We start from the raw sequence: 21,978 nt of genomic DNA, 5'->3' as shown, positions 1-21,978 counted from the left end.
CCCAGCAAGCCCGGGAAAGCTGGGAGTTGTAGTTTTGAAACCTCTGGAGGTCCGCAGGTGGAAGACCACTGCGGCCTTCGACATCATCCAGCCCCCCCCCCCCCTCACCCTCTTTAGTTCTGTAATCACCTCAGCTCGGTGGGACGTTAGGGTGCACTGGTCCGGTGCTGCAGGACTGTCCGGTGGGGAGGTCGTCTGGTGGGTAGTGTTTTCGGGCTGCCATCTTCACCGGAGGGCCTCTTCTCATCGCTTCAAGGCAACGTGACTATTCCGGGTCCGGGCCCGAAGCGCGGAGAAGAGGCCCCCCGGTGAAGATGGCAATTGCGACTGGGCTCCTTAGCACAGGGGGCCCACAGGGCCCCCCTGCAACTTTACTATGATATGGCCGCAGGTCGGGCCCCCAGGCACAGCCCCAGGTCCCGGGCCTGAAGGGGAGGCTTGTTGCCGTGGATGCTGCGGCAGCGGCGCTGCCAGTACCAGGCCCGGCGCTAGGTGTGTATATGATGTGTTTAAGTATGATGTGTGTGTATGTATGCATTATGCACGTGGGGGAGGTGGCATGTGTGTGTATGTATGATGTGTGTATGTACTGTGTATGTACTGTATGTATGATGTATGAATGATGTGTGTATATACTGTATGTTTGATGTATGAATGATGTGTGTGTATGTACTGTATGTAAGATGTATGAATGATGTGTGTGCATGAATGGTGTGTGTATGAATGATAGATGTGTGTAAGCAAGATGTATGTATGATGTGTGGAGATGTGTATAAGGTAGAAGGATGTATGTATGTATGATGTGTGGAGATATATTATGCGGGGCGATCTGGAGGCGGCAGGTGTATGTATGATATGTGTTTATGTATAATGCATGTGTGTGTATGATGTGCATGTATGTGTATGTATTAGGCATGTGTGTGTGGGAGGGGTGGGGGGTGTAGGAGGCGCCAGGCGTGTGTTTGCATGATGTGTGTATGTTTCATAGATGTGTGTAAGCTAGATGTGTGCGTACATGTGTGTGTATTTGTGATGTGTGTATGTATGATAGATGTGTGTAAGCTAGATGAATGTATCTATGATGTGTGAATGTATGATGTATGTGAATGTATGATGGATGTGTGGATGATAGATGTATTTATGAATGATAGGTGTGTGTATGTATGATAGATGGGTGTATGCTGTGTATATGTATCATAAATCTATCATACACACAAATATCATAACCATACATCTACCATACATACACCAGTCTCATACACATCTATCATACATAAATACATATACTGTTCAACAATGTGGGGGGACAGGAGGTGATTGGATATGGGTCTGACTTTGGGGTCTGGAGATTTTGGCAGGGGAGCCTAGAGCAGAATTCTGGGGTCTGGGGAGGGGGCAGAGGAGCATGTAGGAGGACTTATGGGTCTGGGAGGAAAGGGGGGTTGGAACAGAGGAGCCAGGAGGAGGACAGAGGGGTCTGGAGGAGGACAGGTGTGATTCAGCTAAACTGAGAAGAAACAGTGTGTAACAGTATTATTAGTATTATTATTATGAAGGGATTATTATATTTGGAAGGTAGTGTGTGGCAGGGTTATATTCATAGGGTACATCGTATAGCATGGTTATTTTTGAGGGTTTATATTCAGGGGCACAGTGTGTGGAAGTATTATTATATTCAGGGGTACAGTGGGTGGCAGTATTACGTTCATGGGCACTGTGTGGCAGTATTATATTCAGAGGGTATGGTGTGTGGTAGTATTATATTCAGAGAGCACAGTGTGTGGCAATATTTTATTCAGGGGGAACAGGAGGTGGCAATTTTATATTCAGGAGGAACAGGAGGTGGCAGTATTTTATTCAGGGGGTACAGTAGTTGGCAGTATTATATTCAGGTGGTACAGTGTGTGGCAGTATTATATTCAGGGGTTACAGTAGTTGGCAGTATTATATTCAGGGGGTACAGTGTGTGGCAGTATTATATTTAGGGGGTACAGTGTGTGGCAGTATTATATTCAGGGGGTACAGTAGGTGGCAGTATTATATTCAGGGTGTACAGTGTGTGGCAGTATTATATTCAGGGGGTACAGTAGGTGGCAGTATTATATTCAGGGGGTACAGTGTGTGGCAGTATTATATTTAGGGGGTACAGTAGTTGGCAGTATTATATTCAGGGGGTAGAGTATGTGTCAGTATTATATTCAGGGGGTACAGTAGTTGGCAGTATTATATTCAGGGTGTACAGTGTGTGGCAGTATTATATTCAGGGGTACAGTGGGTGGCAGTATATGCAGGAGGTACAGTGGATGGTAGTTTTATATTCAAGGGGCACAGTGTGTGTCAGTATTATATTCAGGGGTAGAGTGTGTGGCAGTAGTATATTCAGGGGGTACAGTAGATGGCAGTATTATATTTAGGGGGTACAGTGTATGGTAGTATTATATTCAGGGGATACAGTGTGTGGCAGTATTATATTCAGGGGGTGCAGTAGATGGCAGTATTATATTAAGGGCTACAGTGGGTGGCAGTATTATATGCAGGAGGTACAGTGGATGGTAGTTTTATATTCAAGGGATACAGTGTGTGGCAGTATTATATTCAGGGGGTACAGTATTTAGCAGAATAATAATGATTATTGTCTTCATATGAGGATCTACTGACAAAGTGAGAACCTATGATGTCCAGTTATCAGACTCTGCAGAGAAGATGGAGCTGGAACAAGTCCTGGTTTCTGGACCAGTTGGAGAAGAAAAGAAAAAACAAAAGAGAAGACGTCACTCAGGTCTTTCATATTGTGTTTTCTCCTGACTGTCCCATCAGCTGTAGTCACTTGTTAGTTCTGCAGTGATGATGGGTGATGAAGTACCCTAATCTGTGGCTCTCCATCTGTTGCAAAACTACAACTCCCATAATGCCTAGGCTCTCCAGACATGATGGGAGTTATAGCTTTATAACAGCTGGAGAGCAACTGGAACCAAGGTGGTGGGGGTCCCAGCAGTTGGATCCCCAGTAGTAAATGGGCTGCTTATTCTTAAATACCCGGGCCTATGTTTTGTCTGTCTGGCCCTGCCTGTCAGTCACTTATATCGTTGTGTATTCTCCTGACTGTGTCTCATCAGTGCTGTAGTCACTGATATCTTTGAGCGGCCGAGTAAGGGGTCGTCTGGGATTGGGGAAGAGGGTTATCAGGTGATAGGGGGGCCCTGGCAAATTTTTGCACCGGGGCCCTGTGGTTTCTAGCTACGCCCCTGGTCTAGGATACTGTTTTCCAAGCAGTGCACTTCCAGCTGTTGCAAAACTACAAATCCCAGCATGCTGGAACAACAGCTGGAAGCACACTGGTTAGAAAACTCTGGTTTGGGAGATGGAAACGTACATCGCTTTAGTCTTTAGTTTATGTGTGGTATTGTAGCTCAGATCCATTGAAGTGAATGGAGGGGATTTGCAATAACATATGTACCGTAAAGACAGGTGTGGTGCTGTAGAAAAAAAAAGAAAGCAGGTGTGTATGCTTTTTAAATCATGTGGCACCAAGACACAATTGGTTCATTTATTTTTTAACCTTTATATAGAAGAACATGTGAAAAATTGGAAGAGTGGTATACAGCTCTTTAAATACATAAATATATATATTGCTATCTAACGAATATATATGGAAATATAGATATGTATAAAGTGTAGTATACACTAAACATGTGTATCCCCTGACTTTTATAACTGTGGAAAGAAACTATGCCGGAGCACCTCTCAATAACCTAACAGCTGATTGGTTGATGAAACAAAGAAGCCTTGGCTGATGACATGACAATCGGGCTGGTGACATCATAATAGCAGATAGATTACTCAGCCAGATGCAAAGAGCAGTCTCTCATTCGCTCACTAGAGTATAACAACATTACATGTGAGAACTCACTGCGCATTGCTGTAGTTTTCTAGTCACTTTATCTTCTTTGCCATTCTCATACAATAAAGGCAAAAAAGGAGTGGAGAAAGGAGAAAATGGGAAGAAAGGTGAGCAAAGACCAGGACAGTGAAAATAATATCGAGGAGCTGCCCAGTACAGCCAAGATACCAAGAAAGAAAAGGTTTATTGGCATTCCTGCAAAATATCTGTGCCTGGATGACCTGTAAAAGGAGGAAAACTTCCAGCAAGGAAGAGAAGTGTAAGAGACCACTCCGGACCGACAACATCCATCTGATCAACCGTACAGGTAGGACATCATGGTAAACTAGAATTGTCTACCATCTTCTTCTATATACTTCTCATTATCACAGGACTCCAGGTGTAATAGTCCAGATTGACTACTACAAGTGGGCCATATTGACTAATGCCACATTTATACACTTTTCTGGCACTTTTCAAAAGGGGGCATGGTTTAAGAAAAAGTTGGTGTAACCTAAGATATGATATCATGTGACAAAAATGTACCAGAATTCTGGAGTAAATTTCTGGCACAGTTTAAATGGGGTTATCCAGGCTTAGAAAAACATAGTTATCATCCAGAAACATTGTGGCAACTGTCCTTATGTAACATGCTCATTAGTTTAACGCCATTTGGAATTATGGTCGTTGTTATATAATATGTGCACTGACTACTATTCCATAGACTTTACAAATATTTCAATGCTTAAATCCTAATTTGGCCATTTTTTTTTGTTATAGCCTAAGTCAATTAATATTTGGGGCTTGCTTAGACTGTCTGGTCTAAGTTTACACTATATAAGAATTAGACAGTTTTAGTAAATCTGGGCCAATAATCTTAGTCTCATTGGAGCTGAAGTTCTAGACATCCTGAGCCTCTGGGATAGGACATGTACATTGGTTTTATCTTGTAGCCAGAAGAATTTATCACTTTGCAAAAATAAAATCTCTATCTTCTTTGTTAGAAATGATGTCCAGATCAACAAAGCATTTCTATCATCTCTTTTCCTAATGTTATAGCAGATATTTCCATTCTAATTTCCATTTCTTATGATAAAAACATTTTCACTGAATGGGAGTCCTTTGGTTGTTATCTGCTTATGTCAAGTTCTGTATGAAAGGGTGAGCATCACCATCAGGGAATTACACTTCTGTCAGGGGCCCAGACAAATAAAGGGGCCCAACATCTCCTGTGGTTAGTCACTTCTGGCCAGGGCAGACATCAGCAATTGGACCCCAATTCTGCCAAGAAGTCTGGGTGTGTGGCCCTGTATGTGGAGTGGGGTGATACAAAGAAGCAGGGGTTTTGTGGGAGAAGAAGGCAGCAGGGGCTCCAAGAGTGGACAGGGGATACTAAGGGAGAGAGGGACTGTCTATAAGAAGTTGGGAGCAGAAGCTGATGCAGGGGCTCTTAGGTAATTTAACAAAATGTTAAGGAGTAGTTACATTTATAAAGATGTGAGCTTTGGTGAAAGCGAGAAAGTATGTGCATTCATATCAAATTAATAAATAGCTGAAGATGCTTTTTTTTTTAGGGATTAGTGGGGTCCCAGTGGTCAGACTCCCCACCAGTTAGAGATTAATTCCCTCAATCTGGGTATGCCCATAAATCTCTACCCATCTTGGAGGTTCACTAGTGTTCTATGAACACACATTAATTCAAAATGGCTTATAATTCCTATCTGTCTGGCTAACAGAGGTGAAGCTTTTGCAAAAATGTTGAGACATAAAGTTTTATAGTTACTGTGGTAATAGTATGGCATACACTTTACTATCATCACAAGAACCACTGCAAAAATTGAATACAAATGCGCAGTGTTTTAATTTTAGATTCCATGCTCACATTCTTGTCATTCTGCTGTTTTCTGTTGTTTTGAAGCACAATTCTACCTGTCATATCTGTAATTCAATCTTGGATTTTACTCTGCCAGCACTAAAACATTGGGGGGGCATTTATCATTGTAGGCGTAAGTGAAGCATTTTTCTATACCTTTTTTTGTGTGCTGGTTATGTGTAGGAGCACCAAATGTATTAAATGGTCACAAAGCATTTGATAAATGCCAGCCATTGTGTTTTCTACATGTAACATGCTATCTAGCTGCAATCTATATACAGTGGTCCCTCAACATACGATGGTAATCCGTTCCAAACGGACCATCGCTTGTTGAAACCATCGCATGTTGAGGGATCTGTGCAATGTAAAGTATAGGACAGTGGTCTACAACCTGCGGACCTCCATATGTTGCAAAACTACAACACCCAGCATGCCCGGACAGCCGTTGGCTGTCCGGGCATGCTGGGTGTTGTAGTTTTGCAACATCTGGAGGTCCGCAGGTTGTAGACCACTGTTAGAGGAAGTTGTACTCACCTGTCCCCGACGCTCCGGACTGTCACCGCTCGTCACCGCTGCCCTGATGTCGCCTTCCATCGTTGCCCCGAGGTGTCCCCGATGCTCCGACAAGGCCTCTGCTTCCCCGGCATCTTTGCTCTCCGTAGCCGCCATCACGTTGCTCCTATTGGATGACAGGACAGCGTGCACAGCGACGTGATGACGTTGATGGAGATTGCCGACGATGCAGAGGATCCCGAAGAGGACGCACCGGAGCCCCAAGGACAGGTAAGTGATTGTCAGCGGACCACACGGGGCACCGTAAACGGCTATCCGGCGGCAGCTAAAGCAGTCAGTGCTGCCGGATAGCCGTTTATGCGATGGCCCCGACATAAAAAAGCATCGTATGTTGATGTTGCCTTCAACATGTGATGGCCTCTGAAATTATCATATGTCGGGGCCATCGTAGGTCGAGGGGTCACTGTATATAAAACTCAATGTGTGTGTGTATGTATGTATGTTCCACAAAGACGTCCAAACAGCTAAAGATATTAACATGAAACTTGGCACACATGTTACTTATATGTCAACAACAAACATAGGATAGGTAATTTAACCCTCCCTCCCCCCTATTTGCCAGGGGCGGGGTTTATGTTTAAGTCCCATACAACTCTATGGGAAATATATGTTACTGCTAGGTCACATGTTACTTATATGTCCATTTAAAATATAGGATAGTTAATTTAACCTTTAACCACTCCCATTTGTGAGGGTCGGGGTTTTTGTTTAAAGTACCATGAAAATCAATGGGAAATGTATGTTCTCACATAACTTCTGTACGTCTGGAGATATTTCAATACCAGGTGCACATATTGCGGGTCGGGATATGAGGTCGGGATAGGAGGTCGAGTTAGGAGGTCGGGATATGCGGACGGGATTTGAGGACGGGATTTGAGGTCGAGATAGGCAGTCGGGATAGGAGGCCGAGATAGGAGAACGGGATAGGAGGTCGAGATAGGAGGACGGGATAGGAGGTCGGGATAGGAGGACGGGATAGGAGGTCGAGATAGAAGGACGGGATAGGAGGTCTGGATAGGAGGTCGGGATAGGAAGTCGGGATAGGAGGACGGGATAGGAGGTTGGGATAGGAGGTCGCGATAGGAGGTCGCGATAGGAGGTCGAGATAGGAGGGCAGGATAGGAGGTCGGGATATGAGTTCGGGCTAGGAGGATGGGATAAGAGGACGGGATAAGAGGACAGGATAGGAGGACGGGATAGGAGGTCGGGATAGGAGGTCGGGATATGAGGACGGGATAGGTGGTCGAGATAGGAGGTCGAGATAGAAGGACGGAATAGGAGTTCAGGCTAGGAGGACATAACTTCTCACATAACTTCTGTACGTCTGGAGATATTTCAATACCAGGTGCACAAATTGCGGGTCGGGATATGAGGTCGGGATAGGAGGTCGAGTTAGGAGGTCGGGTTATGAGGACGGGATAGGAGGTCGAGATAGGAGGTCGAGATAGAAGGACGGAATAGGAGTTCAGGCTAGGAGGATGGGATAAGAGGACGGGATAGGAGGTGGAGATAGGAGGACGGGATAGGAGGTCGGGATAGGAGGTCGGGATATGAGGACGTGATAGGAGGTCGAGATAGGGGGTCGAGATAGGAGGTCGAGATAGGAGGTCGGGATAGGAGGTCGAGATAGGAGGAGGGGATAGGAGGATGGGATAGGAGGTTGGGATAGGAGGTCGAGTTAGGAGGTCAGGATATGAGGTGGAGATAGGAGGACAGGATAGGAGGTCGGGATAGGAGGTCAGGATAGGAGGATGGGATAGGAGGACTGGATAGGAGGTCGGGATAGGAGGATGGGATAGGTGGACTGGACAGGAGGTCGGGATAGGAGGACGGGATAGGAGGACTGGATAGTAGGTTGGGATAGGAGGATGGGGTATGAGGACGGGATATGGGGTTGGGATATGACAACAATATATGGGGATGGGATATGAAGTCAAAAGCTTCCACCTCTGTTGATTTTCCTCCCCAACAAGGATTAGGAAGGAAAAACTGGGCAACGTCGGGTACTCAGCTAGTCTATATATATAAAACTCAATGTGTGTGTGTGTATGTATGTATCTATGTATGTATGTTCCACAAAAACGTCCAAATGGCTAAAGATATTAACATGAAACTTGGCACACGTGTTACTTATATATCAACAACAAACATAGAATAGGTGATTTAAGCCTTACTCACCCCCATTTGCCAGGGGCAGGGTTTATATTTAAAGTCCCATACAAGTCAATGGGAAATATATGTTACTGCATAACTTTAAAACGGCTGGAGATATTTTGATAAAACTTGGTCACATGTTACTTATATGTCCATTTAAAAGATGGGATAGTTAATTTAACCCTTAACTACCCCCATTTGTGAGGGTCGGGTTTTTGCTAAAAGTCCCATGCAAATCAATGGGAAATGTATGTTCCCACATAACTTCCGTACGGCTGGAGATATTTCAATACCTGGTATAGGAGGTCGGGATAGGAGGTCGGGATAGGAGGACGGGATAGGAGGACGGGATAGGAGGACCGGGATAGGAGGACCGGGATAGGAGGACGGGATAGGAGGTAAGGATAGGAGGTCGAGGTAGGAGGTCGGGATAGGAGGTCGGGATAGGAGGTCGGGTTAGGAGGACGGGATAGGAGGTCGGGATAGAAGGTCAAGATAGGAGGTCGAGATAGGAGGTTGGGATAGATGGACTGGATAGGAGGACGAGACAGGAGGTCGAGATAGGAGGCTGGGATAGGAGGACGGGATAGGAGGTCGGGATAGGAGGACAGCATAGGAGGTTGGGATAGGAGGTCGGGATAGGAAGTCGGGATAGGAGGTCAGGATAGGAGGACCGGAGAGGAGGGCGGGATAGGAGGTCGGGATAGGAGGACAGGATAGGATGTCAGGATAGGAGGTCGAGATAGGAGGACAGGATATGAGGATGTGATATGAGGACGGGATATGACAACAATATATGAGGACGGTTTATGAAGTCAAAAGCTTCCTCCTTTGTTTATTTTCCTCCCCAACAAGGATTAGGAAGGAAAAACCGGGCAACGCCGGGATAGGAGGTTGGGATATGAGGTCAGGATAGGAGGACGGGTTAGGAGTACGAGATAGAAGGCCTAGATAAGAGGTTGGGATAGATGGACTGTATAGGAGGACAAGATAGGAGGTCGGGATAGGAGGTCGAGATAGGAGGTTGGGATAGGAGGATGGAATAGGAGGTCGGGAAAGGAGGTCAAGATAGGAGGTCGGGATTGGAGGACGGGATAGGAGGTTGAGCTAGGAGGTCAGGATAGGAGGTCGAGATGGGAGGACAGGATGTAAGGACAGGATAGGAGGACGGGATATGAGGACGGCATAGGAGGTCGGGATAGGAGGTCGGGATAGGAGGTCGGTATAGGAGGTCGGGATAGGAGGTCGGGATATGAGGTCGGGATATGAGGACAGGATATGGGGTTGGGATATGACAACAATATATGAGGATAGGTTATGAAGTCAAAAGCTTCCTACTTTGCTTATTTTCCTCCTCAACAAGGATTAGGAAGGAAAAAACGGGCAACGCCGGCTACTCCGCTAGTAACATGATAAAATCAGACCTATACAAGCAGCCTGATAGCAGGTTGTAATGTTCTGACAACTAGGCTGGTTAAAAATATGGCCACATGTAGTTGTCTAGGGTGACTGTAATGTTGGAAAAAGCTTGGCTACATGGACTTTAGGGTAGATTCATACTATGTTAATGCACATGTTCGTCATATTTATCTGCACACTGTCGAAAACAGGATGCTGACCTATACTGTAAACAGGTAACGTGGGCACCATTAATTTCTATGGCCAGATCCTATGTGTTATTTAAAAAGTATAGCCAGCGCTCCTAAGTTTGCTTAATAGCCCATAGGTCCCAAATGGAGTCACAGGCCTCGATCAGGATCCCAAACACCAGTCATCTAGACCGCCAGCTGGCCTTTAAGACATTGATACAAATGAATTGCTAAATGGGACTATGTTTCTTGCTTCCCTACCTGGCACTTCTTCTGTGATGCAGGTGGCGCAATTACCGCTGTGTGCATCATTCTCCCCTGGCCAGGCCTGGCAAGAAGAGGACATAGCAGGTGAATAGTTGTCCTCCCCCACCTGTGACACTACCAAATGTTGTAGAACTACAGCTCCGATCATGATCTTCTGTCTGTGCATAATGGGAGTTGTAGTTTTAAACAGCTAGAGAGTCACAGGGAATTATTTATTGCACAGTTCATGTTGGGGCACAGTGGCACAGTTCATGTAGGGGTACAGAGGTAAAGGTCATGTTGGGGCATAGTGGCACAGTTCATGTGGGGGCACAGAGGTAAAGTTCATGTGGGGGCACAGTGGCACAGTTCATGTGGGGGCACAGTGGCACTGTTCATGTGGGGACATAGTGCTACAGTTCATGTGGGGGCACAGTGGCATCATTCATTGAGAGGGCATAAACACCTTATTCATTGTTTTAAGGGACAAAGAGGTACAAATCACAGTGTTTGTCAATATTATTTTTGGGGCAAAAGCATGTGCAGTATTATACTCAGGGACACAGTGTGGGGCCGTATTACACCAGGAGCAAAGTTTGTGGACCTAATATATATTTTCAGGGACACAGTGTGTGACAGTAATATATTCAGGGGCACAGTGTGTAGCAGGACTATACCAGGGCCAATAGAGAATGCATGGAGAGCTGGCCATATATGCGCACTGCTGCTCTATTTATTCAGGGAAATATTGAACACCATTCTCATGATCCTTGGGGGTTCCAGCAGTCAAAGATAAAATGTTAATTTTACTGCTTGTAAAAAAATGAGGGGAAAAAAACTGCAAGATGGCTGTTTTTTCACATTCCTCCGGAAAAAATAACAAAAATATACTGTATCCACGGAATTATTCTTTTGTCATGCAACTACAAGTTCTATAATTTGTCATGCAAAATACAAGGTCTTATACAGACAATGGCACCCCTATTAAAACATTGCACAGCTGCATGCAAAGTCCACTGTATTATAGTTACTTATAATATTATCTGTGCCAGTAGGATTCCCAGGAGGACTATAAGCCAGGACTGCAGGAGCACACAGCAAAATGGACACACAGCATAAATTCTGTCAGTGTGAAGTTGGTCCTGCTTCTTCATTTGCCTGGGCCGCACTGTAAGCCTTCTCTTCCTCCCCAGATCTCTAGTGTGTGTGCGGTGCTGGCTTCTCCCCCTGATGCCTTGGCCTGCAGCACAGTCGTAAAGTGTTGTATTGCATCCCCTCTGGCCACATGGGGCTTAAAGCAAGCAGGGGGTTTGTTTGGAGGTAATGGAGTGTAATTACTGCAGATTTCATAGGGCATTTGGGAAGGGGGAAGAGGGGACATTTTACTTTATTAAGGATGGGGGGAGGGTGCTATAAAGGAAGAGAGCATCAGCAACCCATACTGTATAGCAGTATTTCAAAACCAGTGTGCCTCCAGCTGCTGCAAAACTACAACCTCCAGGATGCCTGGATATGCTAGGGGTTGTAGTTTTACACCAGTTGGAAGTCCACAGTTTGGAGACTGCTTTGTAATGTATCCTTTCCTCACCCCTATCCTTTATAATGTATCTCCTCCTCACAGCCACAAGTCCCAGCCTGACCCCAGGTCTTGTGGTGAGGGTGTTGGAAGGGCAGATGTTGTTAACCCTTAGGGCAGATGGCATTAACCCGTGATGCTAGGGTGTGGTTATCCTCTACACCACCCGAGGTATAACCGCTGGTTCCTGGGCCAGGCATGGGGCAAATAATCACTCCAATGCAAGGTTACGGAACAACGGCACTTTACTGAGGCAGACAGATCTTAAAGTCTTTACAGCTCAGTTCGGGCCCAAGGAAATGCTCAGGCTTGTTGGCTCGCAGGGACTTGTAGTAGACTTGGACTGAGTTGTGCAACCCACGCTGACTTTAGTTAATGACACTTGTCTATCTTGAGTAGACTTCTCCCCTGTATTTGTACTTACCAGGCTTTGACTTTCACCAGTAATGGTTACTGGTGGTGGATGCGTGGCTGCGTGACTAGGCCTTGATCTCCCTCAGGAACACCAGACAACTCTCAAGTCTTAACTTGACTGTACCTCAGACTTATCTGACTAAGCTAGCTCCTCCCAGGTATATAAGGGAGCAATTTGGAGATGCCCCATTTGTCACCAACAGGTCACCTATTCACTTGCACCTTCCTTGGTAGCAGTAGTCTTAGTAACAATGTTTAAAGGCACATTAAAGGGGTACTCCACTGGAAAACATTTTTTTTTTTTTAAATCAACTGGTGCCAAAAAGTTAAACAGATTTGTAAATGACTTCTATAAAAAAAATCTTAATCCTTCCAGTACTTATCAGCTGCTTTTGTGATCCACAGGAAGTTCTTTTCTTTTTGAGTTTCCTTTCAGCCTGATCACAGTGCTTTCTGCTGACACCTCTTTCCATTTTAGGAACTGTCTAGAGTAGGAGCAAATCCCCATAGAAAACCTCTCCTGCACTGGACTGTTCCTAAAATGGACAGAGGTGTCAGCAGAGAGCACTGTGGTCAGACAGAAAGGAAATTAAAAAAGAAAAGAACTTCCAGTGGATCATAACAGCAGCTGATAAGTGCTGGAAGGTTTAAGATTTTTTTAATAAAAGTAATTTACAAATCTGCTTCACTTTCTGGCACCAGTTGATTTATAAAAAAATGTTTTCCATTGGAGTACCCCTTTAATACATAAATGCAATACATTAACCTATACATAACTGAATGGGTGAATAGAGTTCTGAGGAGTGTGGGGGCCAGGGGACTGGGACTGAGTCCACCTGATAGGACCTACAGGGTACATAAGGACCACTTCTGTACTGGGCCACCACAGTCTGATGACCCAAACTTGCATCTGACATAGCCCCATATGGCTCTGTGGATGCAAAAAGTACTATGGCTATTAAAAGGCCATATCTATTAAAATTTTGCTTCCACAGAGCCATAATTGGACTGATTTGTCCATAAAATATGTTGCAAATACAAAAAAAAAGTTGGTAATTTGGGGGAGGGTGTGTGTCTTGTCTCATTGTGGAGGCAAACTAAAATCTTGATTATTTACATCAAAATGATTACAATTACAATACCCTGTTTGTAAAGTTTTTAATCTGATTGACTAATTTTAAAGCTTAAAAAAACTAAATATATATATATATATATATATTTTTATATTTAAAATTGTTCCAAAATTGTTCCAATTGTTCCATCCAATTGCTCCACGCCGGCTAATGAGGCGACCATCTGCTACTGAAAGTAGCTGGGTGACACCAGATAAAGAGCGGACTGGAATCCCAAGCCTTATTCTCCTTTAACGGCCTTAAGACAAAAAGAAATGATTAATGTGTATATATATATATATATATATATATATATATATGTGTGTGTGTGTGTGTGTGTGTGTGTGTGTGTGTTTGTGTATAGTGTTTTAGAATCGCCCTCCATAATTTTTTCCTGCCCCCCAGTGTGCCCCACTGCATACAGCCAAACATAAGAAAACATTCATACTGTACAGAACCGTATAATAATGGTATTTTACTCATATATAAATTCATATGGTTGTGACGGAGGGTAAATTATTTGGATTGAAGTAAATTAGGCCTCACAAGAGGAAATATGCATTGCTGCTGAGTGGATTACACAATGTGTAGTGATATATTGGGAACTTTCATATTTACACATCACCCCGCAGGTGAAACTATGTACATTCACTTAGTTCTGCAAAGTGCTGATAATAGAAAAAAATTTATAAAAAGTCATACAACTGAAATCTGAGATTTTAGATACCGTATATTCTCGAGTATAAGCCGACCCGAATATAAGCTGAGGCACCTAATTTCACCCCAAAAACCCAGGAAAAGTTATTGACTCGACTATAAGCCTATGGTGGGAAAACATCATCCCCCCATGTAATCATCCAGAGCCCGTCATCATCCCCCCCCCCCTTCATCATCACCACCTGTCAATAACTTCATCAGTGGTCTTCAACCTGCGGACCTCCAGATGTTGCAAAACTACAACTCCCAGCATGCCCGGACAGCCATCGGCAGTCCAGGCATGCTGAGAGTTGCAGTTTTGAAACCTCTGGAGGTCCGCAGGTTGAAGACCACTGTGGCCTTCGTCATCACCCCCCCCCCCCCCCATCATCACCGCCTCTCAATACCTTCATCAGTGGTCTTCGACCTGCGGACCTCCAGATGTTGCAAAACTACAACTCCCAGCATGCCCGGACAGCCATCGGCTGTCTGGGCATGCTGGGACTTGTAGTTTTGAAACCTATGGAGGTCCCCAGGTTGAAGACCACTGCGGCCTTCGTCATCATCCAGACCCCCCTTTTGTTTTATACTCAACTCAACTCGGCGGGAAGTTAGGGTGAGCTGGTCCGGGCCATCTATGCTGCAGGGACCGTCCGGTGGGGAGGGCAACGTCACTAGTCCGGGGCAGCCCGAAGCACGGAGAAGAGGCCCCCCCGGTGAAAATGGACAGCCCGCAACGACTAACCCTCCCCACCGGACGGTCCCTGCAGCATAGATGGCCCGGACCAGCTCACCCTTCCTTCCCGCAGAGGGGAGGTGAATACAAAACAAAAGGGGATGATGATGAAGGCCACAGTGGTCTTCAACCTGCGGACCTCCAGAGGTTTCAAAACTACTACTCCCACCGGGCATGCTGGGAGTGGTAGTTTTGCAACATCTGGAGGTCTGCAGGTTTAAGACCACTGATGAAGGAATTGACAGGCGGAGAGTTCACTCCAGTATAAGCCGAGGGGGGGCGTTTTCAGCACGAAAAATTGTGCTGAAAAACTCGGCTTATACTCGAGTATATTAGGTATGTTTCCCTGTGCTCACAGTATTAAATAAAAACCGTGCCAATGCCGCCTCTGTAAAACTAACATAAAAAGTGATCAAAATGTCCCATGTACTCCAAAATGGTACCACTACGAATGTCAACTCTTCATGGAAAAAGTTTGCCATCACACAACATTGTCGGTATTAACCCCTTAAGGACCAAGCCCATTTTCACCTTAAGGACCAGAGCGTTTTTTGCACATCTGACCACTTTTACTTTAAGCATTAATAACTCAGGGATGCTTTTACTTATGAATTTGATTCCGAGAATGTTTTTTCGTGACATATTCTACTTTAACATAGCAGTAAAATTTCAACGATACTTGCATCATTTCTTGGTAAAAAATTCCAAAATTTCATAAAAAAATAGAAAATGTTTCAATTTTCGAACTTTGAAACTCTCTGCTTGTAAGGAACATAGACATACCAAATAAATTATATACTGATTCACATATACAACATGTCTACTTTATATTTGCATCATAAAGTTGACATGTTTTTACTTTTGGAAGACATCAGAGGGCTTCAAAGTTCAGCAGCAATTTCCAAATTTTTCACAAAATTTTCTAAATCAGAATTTTTCAGGGACCAGTTGAGGTTTGAAGTGGATTTGAAGGGCCTTCATATTAGAAATACCCCATAAATGACCCCATTATAAAAACTGCACCCCCCAAAGTATTCAAAATGACATTCAGTAAGTGTGTTTACCCTTTAGGCGTTTCACAGGAATAGTAGGAAAGTGAAGGAGAAAATTCAAAATCTGCATTTTTTACACTCGCATGTTCTTGTAGACCCAGTTTTTGTATTTTTATAAGGGGTAAAAGGAGAGAAATCCCCCCAAAATTTGTAACCCAATTTCTCTCGAGTAAGAAAATACCTCATGTGTGTATGTAAAGTTTTCGATCGGTGCAGTAGAGGGCTCAGAAGGGAAGAAGCGACAATGGGATTTTGGAGAGTGAATTTTTCTGAAATGGTTTTTGGGGGGCATGTCACATTTAGGAAGCCCCTATGGTGCCAGAAGAGCAAAAAAAATCCACGTGGCATACTATTATGGAAACTACACCCCTCAAGGAACCTAACAAGGGGTACAGTGAGCCTTAACACCCCACAGGTTTTTGACGACTTTTCGTTAAAGTCGGATGTGTAAATATTTTTTTTTTTCACTAAAATGCTGGTTTTCCCCCAAATTTTACATTTCTACAAGGGGTAATAGGAGAAAAAGCCCCCCAAAATTTGTTAGGCAATTTCTTCTGAGTACAAAAATACCCCATATGTGGCCCTAAACTGTTGCCTTGAAATACGACAGGGCTCTGAAGTGAGAGAGCGCCATGCGCATTTGAGGACTAAATAAGGGATTTGCATAAGGACGGAACCGGACACTTGCCTCCGGTACCAAAAATACCAAAAATACCCTATGGCAGTGTTTCCCAAACAGGGTGCCTCCAGCTGTTGCAAAACTTCCAGCATGCCTGGAAAGTCAATCGCTGTCCGGCAATACTGGGAGTTGTCTTGCAACAGCTGGAGGCTCCGCTTTGAAAACAGTGTCATACGAGAATTTTTTTATTTGGGGGGGGAGGGGGTATGTATAGGGGTATGTGTATGTAGCGTTTTACTTTTTATTTTGTGTAATGTAGTATAGTGTGATGTTTTTAGGGTGCACTCACACGGCCGGGGTCTACAGCGAGCTTCCCGCTGGGAGATTGAGCTGCGGTGGAAAACTTGCTGCATCTCAAACTTGTAGCAAGAAGCTCGCTGTAGACCCCGGCCGTGTGAATGTACCCTGTACATTCACATGGGGGGGAGGGAGGGGTGCAAACCTCCAGCTGTTGCAAAACTACCACTACCAGCATGCCCTTTGGCTGTCCGTGCATGCTGGGGTTTGAAGTTATGCAACAGCTGGAGGCACACTGGTTGCAAAACACAGAGTTTTTTTTACTTAGCTCAGTGTTTCGCAACCAGTGTGCCTCCAGCTGTTGCAAAACTACAACTCCCTGCATGTACGGTCTATCAGTGTATGCTGGGAGTTGTAGTTTGCAACAGCTGGAGGCACACTGGTTGTGAAACACTGTGTTAGGTAACAAATTTCACAACCAGTGTGCTTTCAGCCGTTGCAAAAACTACAACTTTCAGCATGCAGTGACAACTGAGGGCATGCTGAGACTTGTAGTTATGCAACAGCTTGAGGCATACTACTAACACTCCCAGCATGCCCTTTGGCTGTCCGTGCATGCTGGGGGTTGTAGTTATGCAACAGCTGGAGGCACACTGGTTGCAAAACACTGAGTTTGTTACTTAACTCAGTATTTCCCAAAAAGGGTGCCTACAGCTGTTGAAAAACTACAACTCCCTGCATGCCCAGACCGCCGAAAGACATGTTGGGAGTTAGTTTTGCAATATCTGGAGGGTCACAGTTTGGTGACCACTGTGCAGTGGTGTCCAAGCTGTAGCCCTCCAGATGTTGCAAAAGTTCAACTCCAAGCATGCCCATACTGTCCAGGCATGCTTGGAGAGTTCTGCAACATCTGAAGGGCCACATATTACAGAACTACAACTCCCAGCATGCCTGGACTGTGTTAGCATGCTGGGAGTTGTAGTTTTGCAACATCCGTAAGAGCACAGTTTGGACACCACTGCACAGTGGTCTCCAAACTGTGGGCCTCCAGATGTTGCAAAACTACAACTCCCAGCATGGCCAGAAAGCCTTTGGCTGTCTGGGCTTGCTGGGAGTTGTACTTTGGCAACTCCTGGAACGCAGCAGTGAAGATCACTTACCGCTGCCTCCACCGGTCCCACGCTGTCTGTCCAGATACCGCCGCGGGTCCCGACAAGATCGCCGGTCCTGGGACATGATCGCTGGTCCCAGGACCATCCGCCATCTTCCCCCCGCTCTGCCCCGACATTCAGGGGCGGGGCAGAGCGGGGATTTTACCTCTAACCTCCCACCTCCCTCCTGCCATTGGTCGCTAGTCCTACGACCAATGGCAGCGGTTTAGGAGCGAGGTGGCAGCTGCCACCTCGCTCCTATCAATCAGGATGGATCTGACTGCTCCGATCATCCCTATTTTCCAGGCGATCGGGTCACCAGAGACCTGATCAGCCCAGAACCCCGCAACTCCTTGTCATTAGTCAGTGACTAACTGACTGACTAATGACAATGATCTGCAGCAGGGGACCAGTCTGATTGGTCCCCTGCTGCATAGTGTCATCGGTCAGCTGTCCAGAACAGCTGAGATGACGTTTCTATCACCATGCCAACGGACATGGTGATAGAAAATGTATTGGACGTGTATACATGTCCATTTGCGTTAAGTCACAGAAAAAATGGACGTGTATACACGTCCCAGGGACATAGCTAGAAATCACAGGGCCCTGATGCGAAAAGTTGTCCTGGGCCCCCCTACCCCTCGACTACACGTTTCCCCAATCCCTGACAAACTCCTTACCCTGCCTCGACCACACAAATATAATAATGAATGACAGGCAGGGCCATACTGGGGCCAAAAATAAGCCCATGCATTTTAAAATAAGCAGCCCATTTTTATGGTGGGTGTCCGACTGCTTAGACCCCCACCAAACCCCTTGGTTCAAGTGGCTCTCCAGCTGTAATAAAGCTACAATTCCCATCATGTCAGGAGATACTCAGGCATTATGGAAGTTGTTGTTTTACATCATTATAACCCTGCCAAATACTGGGTCCCCTGAATATAATACTGCCACCCCCTGTACCCCCTGAATATAATACTGTCACCCACTGTACTGTCTAAATATATTATTGCTACACACTGTACCCCCTGAATATAATACTGCCACCCCCTGTACCCCCTGAATATAATACTGCCACCCACTGTACCCTCTAAATATATTATTGTTACACACTGTACCCCCTGAATATAATACTGCCACCACTGTACCCTCTAAATATATTATTGCTACACACTGTACCTCCTGAATATAATACTGCCACCCACTGTACCCTCTAAATATATTATTGTTACACACTGTACCCCCTGAATATAATATTGACACCCACTGTACCCTCTAAATATATTATTGCTACACACTGTACCCCCTGATTATAATACTGCCGCCACTGTACCCTCTAAATATATTATTGCTACACACTGTACCCTGAATATAATATTGACACCCACTGTACCCTCTAAATATATTATTGCTACACACTGTACCCCCTGAATATAATACTGCCACCCACTGTACCCTCTAAATATATTATTGCTACACACTGTACCCCCTGAATATAATACTGCCACCCACGGTTCCCATAATAATACTGTCACACAGTGTTTCTTCTTAGTCCGGCTGAATCCCACCCCTGCACTGTCCTCCTCCAGGCTTCTCAGCCCCTAAGTCTTTACCTAAGTCATTACCGCATACACCGCCACCTACGACCCCCCCGTACACCATCCTCAGTCTCCTTCTCATCACCTCATACACCACTACCCATCCCCCCCGTTCCCCATCCTCAGTCTCCTCATCACCTCATACACCACCACCCAGCCCACCCCATACCCCATCCTCAGTCTTCTCATCACCTCATACACCACCACCCAGGCCCCTCCTGCACCCCATCCTCAGTCTCCTCATCACCTCACACACCACCACCCAGCCCCCCGTACCCCATTCTCAGTCTCCTCATACACCACCACCCAGCCCCCCCCCGGAGCCCATCCTCAGTCTCCTCATACACCACCACCCAGCCCCCCGTACCCCATCCTCAGTCTCCTCATCACCTCATACACCACCACCCAGGCCTCTCCTGCACCCCATCCTCAGTCTCCTCATACACCACCACCCAGCCCCCCCATACCCCATCCTTAGTCTACTCATACACCACCACCCAGCCCCCCCGGACCCCATCCTCAGTCTCCTCATACACCACCACCCAGCCCCCCCATACCCCATCCTCAGTCTCCTCATCACCTCATACACCACCACCCAGGCCCCTCCTGCACCCCATCCCCAGTCTCCTCATCACCACCACCCATCCCCCCCATATCCCATCCTCATTCTCCTCATCACCTCATACACCCCCACCCAGCCCCCCCCAGTACCCCATCCTCAGTCTCCTCATAACCTCATACACCACCACCCAGCCCCCCCAGTAGCCCATCCTCAGTCTCCTCATCACCTCATACACTGCCACCCAGCCCCCCCCGTACCCCATCCTCAGTCTCCTCATCACCTCATACACCACCACCCAGGCCCCCCCGTACCCCATCCTCAGTCTCCTCATCACCTCACACACCACCACCCAGGCCCCCCCGTACCCCATCCCCAGTCTCCTCATCACCACCACCCAGCTCCCCCCCCAAACCCCATCCTCAGTCTCCTCATCACCTCATACACCACCACCCAGCCCCCCCCGTACCCCATCCTCAGTCTCCTCATCACCTCATACACCACCACCCAGGCCCCTCCTGCACCCCATCCTCAGTCTCCTCATTGTTAGGTACCCCCACCATCCATGGTCTCCTCATCAACCCCCCCCAACATCATCAATGAATAACCCCCACAACCTCAATCTCCTCATCAGTCAGTCAATCAATCAGCCCCCCCGCCCTCTATCTTCTTATCAATCACCCCATCCTCAGACTCCTCATCAATGAATAAAACACACACACACACACAATGTCCTCATGAATTTATCACCCCCAGCACCCCCTCCGGCAGCCCGTCCCATGTCTCCTCACCTTCTCACTGCAGCGTTGTGGGGCGGGCGGGACAGCGGCTGTACCTGCCTCTGCCTGGTATCGATAATACAGGGTCAGAGGCAGGGATGCGTCAGGGGCTTTGAGCTGACGAGCTGACGTGCGTGCGTGCGTGCCTGCGTGGAGCACGTCTTCTCCCATCGGCCCCTGGCCTCCCATCATGTCCCTGACCCTGCGCTGAGTTTTAAAGGGCCGGCGCTCAGGTAATTGAAAAATAAAAATAAATAAAGATTGCTGGCAGCGACGGGCCCGGGCGGCGGACCTGTTGTTGCACCTGTGGGTCCCCCAGGCTATGGGGCCCGGTCACGATTGCGACCCCTGCTACCTCTATAGCTACCCCACTGACACGTCCATTTGCGGGAAGGGGTTAAAATAAAAAATAAAATACAGCTCTCAAAAAGAAGCTAACAAGATTTGTTTAATCAAAAATAGTTTTTATAGTAAAAAAATAATAAACCATAAAATAAAGTACATTAATGAGGTATCGCCATAATCGTACCGACCTGCAGAACAAAATGATCATTTTATTGATAATGCATGGTGAAGAATGTAAAAAAAATAATAAGAATACTCTTGCCAAAATTACAGATTTTGGGTAATGCCTACTCACTAAAAATTTCATAAAATGTGATCAAAATGTCAGATATACCCAAAAATAATACTTTTCAAAACCGCTACCTTTCCTGCAAAAAATAAGACCCCACACAGTTCCAATAGACTGCTATTAGCAAGAATTACAGCAAAGATTTGGTAAAGACACCAATTATGGAGATGGTAAGGAAGGCTATAAAGGGAGGAGGAGGCCTCTCTTTGGGCACAGGGTCTTATGTTTCCCTATGCTCAAAATATTAAATAAAAACCATGCCAATGCCGCTTCTGTAAAACTAACAAAAAGGGATCAAGATGTCCCATTTACTCCAAAATTATACCACTAGGAATGTCAACTCTTCATGGAAAAAACTTTACCATCACACAACATTGTCGGTATAAAAATAAAAAAATATACAGATCTCAAAAAAGAAGCGATGCACTAACAAGATTTGT

At 45.8% G+C, this 21,978-nt stretch overlaps 1 protein-coding gene across 7 annotated transcripts in view; it reads left to right on the top strand.

The window, feature by feature from the left end:
- MAPKAPK2 (MAPK activated protein kinase 2) overlaps window positions 1-21,978 on the top strand; it is a 767,506-nt gene that overhangs the window by 511,800 nt on the left and 233,728 nt on the right. For all 7 annotated transcript variants that reach the window (XM_056557994.1, XM_056557995.1, XM_056557991.1 and 4 more), the window contains one exon: window positions 3,970-4,208. The gene's annotated coding sequence lies outside the window, so the exon portion shown is untranslated. The remainder of the gene's footprint in view (window positions 1-3,969; window positions 4,209-21,978) is intronic.

The sequence above is a fragment of the Hyla sarda genome, chromosome 2, assembly GCF_029499605.1.
Source record: "Hyla sarda isolate aHylSar1 chromosome 2, aHylSar1.hap1, whole genome shotgun sequence".
Lineage (NCBI taxonomy): Eukaryota > Metazoa > Chordata > Amphibia > Anura > Hylidae > Hyla > Hyla sarda.
Note: the sequence above shows the minus strand (reverse complement) of the source record. Positions and strands in the feature narration are given on the sequence as shown.